Genomic DNA, 8,904 nt, shown 5'->3' with positions numbered 1-8,904 from the left:
GTGCAACGATACACAAAATTCACGGTTCGGTTCGGTTCGATACTTTTTGTCACGGTTCGATATTTTTTCGATACAAAAAAAATGTTCATGCATTTTTAATTTGTCATTTATTAAAATTATAAATATATATTTTAACTCAAAAGTACAGTTTTTAAATTTAACCCTAACCCTTGTGCGTGTTTTTTATTTTGACAGCGAATGCGCACCTGCGGACCACTTATGTGCAGCCCTGGTTATTTAGCTCGTCATATTGCAGCCACAGAAATTCTTTTGTCCATGAAACCATAAAGCTGCACTTTCTTTTTGCCTTATAGTCTCATTTGTCATAACTTCTCCGTTTTGTGGTAAGCTTTTATTTGGCTGTCACTTCTTCACCCTGACCTGTCTTATTTGGCTCAGCAGTACTAAAATATGTATCCTGCTGCTTTTACACACGCACTCACATAAGCTCAGCGATTCTCTGCGCGATCAACCTCTCACATGTTTAAGCTGCGGGAGATTTCACTTGTCATGTTTGCATATAAGCTAACGATTAATAAGACGATGTCAGAGGAATTGGTGCACAAATTATCATCACTCACAGATCAGTGCTGTCGCTCTCTATACACAGTTCACGCGATTGCAAAGTGAAAGCAAAAAAACAAGCGCAAATTCAAACGCGATTTCAATATGTCACATATTGACAGTGGCTCACCGATGCCAATGACATAATTACCCAGCTACATTTCTGAAAGAATGCAAAAGCATTGACATATATTTTTCCTTCCTACAATAGCCCGACGGGCAGGGCAGAGATAGATTTTGGTAGCCCGACTGGAAAAATCGCTAGCTCCGGGACGTCGGGCTAGAGATATTACGAGCCCTGTATCTGATTGAGGAATCACTCATCTTTGGAAAAGAGAGTTTACTACAGAGAAATGGCTCTTTCCAAAATAAAAGCTATACTATACGCTTCTTCTGGGCTATATTCTCAGCAGCATATTAAACATATCAGGTCCCCATAAGGAGAATCATGTGCTAACGGCTGTCTAAATGACTCGGGTAAAGTTAGTAGCATGCTTGTTGTTTTTGTCTGCTTCCACTTGTCTTTGCACTAGGATGATGTCGGTGTAAATGTGCAGTCATATTCGTTGTGTTCCCACTAGTGCTGTGAGCATTAATCTCGTTGAAATGACCTTAACGCCACAACACGGCAAATCTCCGTTAACGAGCTACCCCTGATCGCCCTGTGCGTGGGGCTAGACGGCCAACACGTTAACGAGCTAACTGTGCTAACACACTAGTTCCCACTAGAGATGGACCGATCCGATATTACGTATTGGTATCGGTCCGATACTGACCTAAATTACTGGATCGGATATCGGAGAAAAATAAAAAATGTAATCCGATCCATTAAATATCACGAAAGCACCTCACAAAACTTGCAACACGCCGTAACTCACCTCAGAACGTTAGCACGTCGGAGCAGTATGCATCACGTGATAGAGCGGCTGTGGCATGCGGGACCTGTTGGTGGTCTGGATACCATTTGGAGCTTCGCTACCAACCCGGCATTTCATCTCCGACAAAGTTATCCCCGAGAGAAGTAAAGCAAGTGTGTAAGTCCATCTCTGAATGTATGTAAAGCATTCCTGCGTTAAGCTTAACAAGCGACTGCCTCTTCTTGCTGCTACTTCAATCATGAAACTGCTTAACGATCAGCTGATCGGCTTTTCTGTCACGAGTGAGTCCGTCTCTCTGGTTTGTTTTTGGCCCACTTTGCACCAGAAAGAGGAAACCAGCGGCTGAACAACAGCAGCACGTTTAAGCTTGATCAGCTGTTGTTAGAATGTATTTAATATTACTTTCTACTCGAGGATCTTTTTCTACGTAGCTGACGGCTGGTAACTGTGCAGGGGCGGATCTAGCAAAGTTTAGCCAGGGGGGCCGATAGGGCATTAACAGGGAAAAGGGGGCACAAAGACATACTTTTCTTTCTTATTCTCATTTAAAATGTCTAGCTTTTAATAAATAATTATCCGAATCTTACACCCAAAGTTTTAATTTGATGTAAAATGAATAGAAGTCAATTACTGTATATAGTGACTATTAAGTCTAATATATATACCCTAGTAAGCTATAGTACTTTTTCCTTTGGAAAGGTACCATCTGTGCAGTCTGCAATTTTGTTGAAGAAAGATGTTGACTCTATTTAATATTTCTTGAAAAATAATTGATTTCTGTGCATTTTTTTTCACACTGAATCAAATTAAGGTTGATTACGTCGATTAAGCATCATGAGGTGGAGTGTGAGGGGTGGTTCCCTATTTTTTATTTATTTATTTTTGTTGTTGCTGGGAGTTGGAACCCTATTAGTTAGGTTGCTTAATATTTATGCTAAGTACTCTTTAAAATACCAGAATAGGGAGGATGGTGTAGGTTTAAGTTTATTAGATAGATCAGTATTGCTGAACTATGAAATTTTTTTTTTTTGCATACAGGTATAACAGAATAGCTTTAGTGTAGTTGTTGTTTTAAACTTGAGTATGAACTTATACAAAATGCAGCAAGATATTTAAAAAAACAGTTTTGTTGATTAAAAAACACTATATCAGATTCATATCGGTATCGGCAGATAACCAAATTTATGATATCGGTATCGGACATAAAAAAGTGGTATCGTGCCATCTCTAGTTCCCACCCATGTAATTGAGCATTGCATGGCACATCCAACATACTGTTTTACTTTAGGCCATGACGCGCTTACCTTCAGGGTCATACGTCACATGAAAACCAAAATAATTCCAAACGCCAGATCTGAATGAGGGTGGGGGAGGTTCAATTTGCCATGTTGCAAGGAGAGCTTAACTTCCGTTTCGCTAGCTTGCCCTGCGCTCTTCCTTCTGACGATGCTGTCTGTGTTGAGCGCTCAGAGGATCTGCGCTCGACAGTGCAGCCTAGGCGGAGTAGTCGAACGCAGATTCACTGAGCGCTCAACACAGACAGCATCGTCAGAAGGAAAGTTGATAAAATAAATTACAAATGTTATATTGTTCGATACATATGCGTACCGAACCGAACGGTTCAATATCGATACGAATATCGTTGCACCCCTAATATATATATTAGGGGTGCAACAATATTCGTTGCACCCCTAATATATATATTAGGGGTGCAACAATATTCGTATCGATATTGAACCGTTCGATACAGTGCTTTCGGTTCGGTACGCATATGTATCGAACAATACAACATTTGTAATTTATTTTATCAATTTTCCTTCTGACGATGCTGTCTGTGTTGAGCGCTCAGTGAATCTGTGTTCGACTACTCCGCCTAGGCTGCACTGTCCAGCGCAGATCCACTGAGCGTTCAACACAGACAGCATAGTCAGAAGGAAGAGCGCAGGGCAAGCTAGCGAGACAGAAGTTAAGCTCTCCTTGCAACCGGCAAATTGAACCTCATTCAGATCTGGCGTTTGGAATTATTTTGGTTTTCATGTGACGTATGACCCTGAAGGTAAGCGAGTCATGGACTAAAGTAAAACAGTATGTTGGATGTGCCATGCAATGCTCAATTACATTGGTGTGAACTAGTGTGCTAGCGCAGTTAGCTCGTTAACGTGTTGGCCGTCTAGCCCCATGCACGGAGCGATCGGCGGTAGCTCGTTAACGGAGATTTGCCGTGTTGTGGCGTTAAGGTCATTTCAACGAGATTAACCTGAAAGCACTAGTGGGAACACAACGAATATGACTGCACATTTACGCCGACATCATCCTAGTGCAAAGACAAGTGGAAGCAGACAAAAAAAAGCAAGCATGCTACTAACTTTAGCCGAGTCATTTAGACAGCTGTTAGCACATGATTCTCCTTATGCTGCTGAGAATATAGCCCAGAAGAAGCGGATAGTATAGCTTTTATTTTGGAAAGAGCCATTTCTCTGTAATAAACTCTCTTTTCCAAAGATGAGTGATTCCTCAATCAGATACAGGGCTCGCAATATCGCTAGCCCGACGTCCCGGAGCTAGCGATTTTTCCAGTCGGGCTACCAAAATCTATCTCTGCCCTGCCCGTCGGGCTATTGTAGGAAAAATATATGTCAATGCTTTTACATTCTTTCAGAAATGTAGCTGGGTAATTATGTCATTGGCATCGGTGAGCCACTGTCAATATGTGACATATTGAAATCGCGTTTGAATTTGCGCTTGTTTTTTGCTTTCACTTTGCAATCGTGCGAACTGTGTATAGAGAGCGACAGCACTGATCTGTGAGTGATGATAATTTGTGCACCAATTCCTCTGACATCGTCTTATTAATCGTTAGCTTACTATAGGAAATAGCTAATGATATTTTAAAGCAAAAATATTAGGTTAAAGTTACCTTGCATCTATAAAAACTGTGACCATTGAAAAAACTTTCACCAGTGTCGAAAATAGGTCAGTTCGTCTTTTTAATTTATTGTACAATAAAAACGTTTTTTATCGCTCATGCATAAACAGAAATTGTAAAACAGTTTAGATTAGCTCGACCAAATCCTGCTGAGAGTGGCAACACTCTGTTGCTGTACCGTTGTTGGTGCTGTATCCTGCAACTGCAAATCTAAATGGTTCAAGTCTCACTCCAAACTTGTCACTGATGATCATTTGGCAAAGGCCCCTTGATGCCATACTTCAGTGCACTGGGTAACTGTTTAAGATAATGTGTTTAATTAACAGGGTAACTTAATAGTCCCTTCATGCAGAAAACTGTAGCTAAATGTGTAATGTGCTAAAACATCACTATGGTAACACAAGAGAAGTCAGGAGAAGTTTAACTTGAAATCTAACCAAAACTTAACAAGATGTTTTCACTTGAAGATTAATCAATAATCATTCATGAGAAGTTGGGGTGTCATATACAATGATGGTGCATAGCATTGCAGCGGATTCTTAGTTTTCAAAGGTATGATGTACAGAAAGATTGACCTCACTGAGATAAGGGAGTTTAACCATAAAATCCCTAGAGCACACCCTGGTACAGCAGCCAGGAGGCAATAGGAAGCTTATGCAATGGAGAGATCAGGAAGTTGGCTTGATAGCCATTCCAAAAGCTAACAGACTGATCCTGTCTCTTTTTCTGGTCCACTCACTGGACAACAAGGTGGACAAGGTTTGGGGTTTTCAGGAAGTTGAAGAACTGTGCTGTACTTTGACTTTTGGGAACCTTGCTAAACAGCAGCAGATTCAACCATCCAGATCGATGGCATGCCACGCTTTCATGTGTATCGAGACCATCTGGCAGGGAAATATCCAGGATGTGTACATAAACAAAAGTTGGTACAAATCTTGGTTTTGGTAAACAGTCACGGTGTCGAGGTCCTGAGAATATTTGACTGTCAAAGCCGGCCGCACTGTCTTGCAAGTTTACAGTGGTGTTTTTCACGATTGTTTACATCTAATAGTAGTTAAAGAAGAAGTACAGACAGGTTTATTGTGAAATGCTCCAGTAAAAGCTCCACTGGGTTTTGTTGTGCTGCTGCTGCTCTGAGGGTTACTGTTCTTCATGGGTCTAAACAACTAAATGAAACATAAATGTTGTTCATTTATGCTGTTTAATCTGTTGGAGGTGCTGACTGAAATCCCGGACGCCTCTCTCTCACAGGCAACAATACCTGCCATAATCACCCTCATTTATATCATTATAGGGTCTTGCCCATACAACATACAGCTCCTCGAGGCAGCTGTTATTGTGATTTAGTGCTATATAAGTAACACTTGAAACTGAAATAAATTTATTCTAATTGAATTCCCAAAAATGACTGAATGACTAAAAGATGGTGGCCTCCACCCTCATGGTCACGAAGTGCTTCAAACGGCTGGTTATAGCCCTGATAAAGGACATCGATGTCACTGTGGATCCACACCAGTATACCCACAGGAAAAACCATTCCACAGACGATGCCATGTCATCAGTAGTTCCTGCATTTTTCATAAACCTGAAAAGTTCATGCCTGCTCTTTCTTTCTTCAATCTAATTTCTTCCATCAAAATTCACAACATTTACTCCTCTCCCATCATCTTCAGCACGAAGGATGCATGAAGGATGTTGGCAGCAGCCTCTTGATGACCTTACATATACAGCAGCGTCCTGTATTTTTAAAGACGCTCCTCACCCAGGAGATACACCTGTCCCCTCCCATCAGGTAGGAGGCTGTGAAGAATCAGGTGCAAAACTCTGATTTTCAGAGGCTTCAGAGGAAATGTTTACCCAGCTTCTGGAATACTGCCAGGGCATAGTTAATGCTAAAGACTCACAGGAGACATTTACAACCTGTTCCCAACATTTCCCAACATGGAATGTTTGGCACAAGCTGTGAGCCAACCTCTGTAATGAACTGTTTGGTAAATTCTTGTGCTAAAATGCCCAGTGACTGTAAGTCTGGCCAACACATCCCCAGAGACAGGGCTACAGCCCCCAGTTAGCTCTGCCCCCCTGGAGAATCTAAAGCAAGAACAGCCACAGTCCCTGTCCCAAGTTAAGCTCGTTGGGTTCTCTGCTAAGCCAGCCCAAGCCAGAGGTGCGTCTCCTTGGCCATCGCCATTGTAGGCTGCCATCGAAGCCACTTGAGGGTCTCCCTCACCATCATTAGCCGCTGGCCTCCATAGTTACTCCATCTCTGTTGATGCCCACTCAGCGAGCCTCCAGAGTTTCTCCATCTTAGCTATTGACCTCCTGGCAGACCCCGTGAACTATGTTGTCAGCAGTCCCTGCCTCTGAATCAAGCCAGTGTTCAAGCTGACTCCCTGATCTGCGCTGCCTTCTGTTTAGCTCCATGGACCAGGCCCCTGGACTATATTTGTTGTTTTATTTGAGCTCAGAGACTCTTTTTGTTCTGATTTTATTCCCAATGCACCCCCAAACCATCAGAGATGCAACCCTTTGAACTGAGCACTGATAACAAGATGGTCCTCTTTTCTGTGGTCTGGAGCATGCAGCATCCATGTTTTCCAGAAAAATGTTAGAATTGTCTGACCACACAACTCTTTTCTTCTTTGCCTATTTCTATTTTAAATGAGCTTTGGCCCAAAGAAGACAGCAACATATATAGTACGCATGCATGAACCATCAGTTGCTCCTGCTTTTTTCTCCATACTTTAACTTTTCTTTCTCTTTTACTCTTACTTTACGTTTTCTCTTTTACGTAATTTCCTCAGGGACTAATAAAATATTATGATTCTGATTCAGTGTGTCTGGATCATTCTTCTTCTTTGCATCATACACTATATTATTATTTTTTACAAAGACTTGTGAAACAGTGGGTTACTTTCAGCAGGTCCAAACTTTGCTTCAGGTCCCAAAGTCAAACTAACACTGAGAGTTACAAACTGTCTACAAACTTTCATCTTTAAGAAAACGATCAGTGTGGCTGCTCTACCAGGTGTAACAATTAAGTTTAACATCCAGGCATCCATGAAAACAGAATTTATGAAGTAGCCGTGCAACAATTTACTTCAATTTATCCAATTATGAATTCTCCTACTACTTGATATTCCATAGTCAGCTGTTAGTGGTATTATAACAATGCTGAAGTGAAGTCAGCCTTGAATACAGATCTGTTGCCAGTTGAACTAATAACTGGATAAATTTTCCCGTAGTGGTTTCTTTTTAGGACTACTTACTTTTCCACTAGTTTGTTCCCTCTCATTCAAATGAGCTAATGTTTTTCATGAGAGTTATATTGTCTCAGTTTAAACATTTGGTATGTTTTCTGTGTTAGACAATGTGAATAAAAGTGAATAAAATACAGGTTCGTGATATGTGCAAATCATTGCATTCTGTTTTATTTACATTTTACACTGTCCCAACAATTTGGGAATTGGGGATGCAGATGTTATTAAAAATGTGTTAGCATAGCTACTGTATATAGTTTATACATATATCAGAATCAGAATACTTTATTGATCCCTAGGGGAAATTATGTTGGTTACAGTGCTCCAGTACAAACAGTAACAAAAACAGACAATTCAAGAAGTTAGAAATAGCACAATATATATACATACATATAAGTCACTTACTGATTAATATCTGAAAAAGAAAGAAAGAAAGAAAGAAAGAAAGAAAGAAAGAAAGAAAGAAAGAAAGAAAGAAAGAAAGAAAGAAAGAAAGAAGAGCATGTGCAGAAAGGGTGTAGCTATTGCAGTGTTTACAGTGTGTTAGATGGAGGAGTTGTACAGGGACCTGGCCACAGGCAGGAATGGTTTCCTGTGTTGTTCAGTGGTGCTTTTTGGTAATCTCAGTCTTTTACTGAACGTGTTCCTGTGACTGACCAGCATGTCATGGAGTGGGTGGGAGGTATTATCCAACATTGTCTTTATCTTGGACAACATCCGCCTCTCTGACACCACCTTAAGAGAGTCCAGCTCCATCCCCACAACATTACTGGCCTTGTGGATCAGTTTATTGAGTCTGTTATCATCAGCAACCCTCAATCTACTCCTCCAGCATGCAACAGCATAGAGGATTGCACTGGCCAAGACAGAGAAACTGTAACAGGCCACATGCTGGTTGGCGCATGTGCACTGATATGACAGGAATTTTGGGCTTTTATATTTTTATCCATTCATTGTTAAGTTCTTAGACACTTATTGGCAACATGATAGACAACAGGCATTGACTTCCTCTTCTCTTAAACTAAAACTGACAAATTAAAGTTGTACTAGCTGTTTCTTTCATACTTTTATTGGCCATTTTCTCATTTTAAACATAGATTTGTTTTTAAATAATTAGTTTCTTTTTATGTAAAAGTGCAAAGGAGCTAGAGCTTCACTGGCACTTGGTTTTCATATATGCTTGAGAAATGAATGATCACTGTTCTGGTTCCCGCTAAAGACACAAATTGCAAACCTACCTGCCGTTAATGTGAGTTATAAGCTTTGAATCATGCCC

This window comes from Rhamphochromis sp. 'chilingali' (assembly GCF_963969265.1).
Source record: "Rhamphochromis sp. 'chilingali' genome assembly, chromosome: 12".
NCBI classification, from domain to species: Eukaryota; Metazoa; Chordata; class Actinopteri; order Cichliformes; family Cichlidae; genus Rhamphochromis; species Rhamphochromis sp. 'chilingali'.
This window is presented reverse-complemented; position numbering follows the sequence as displayed.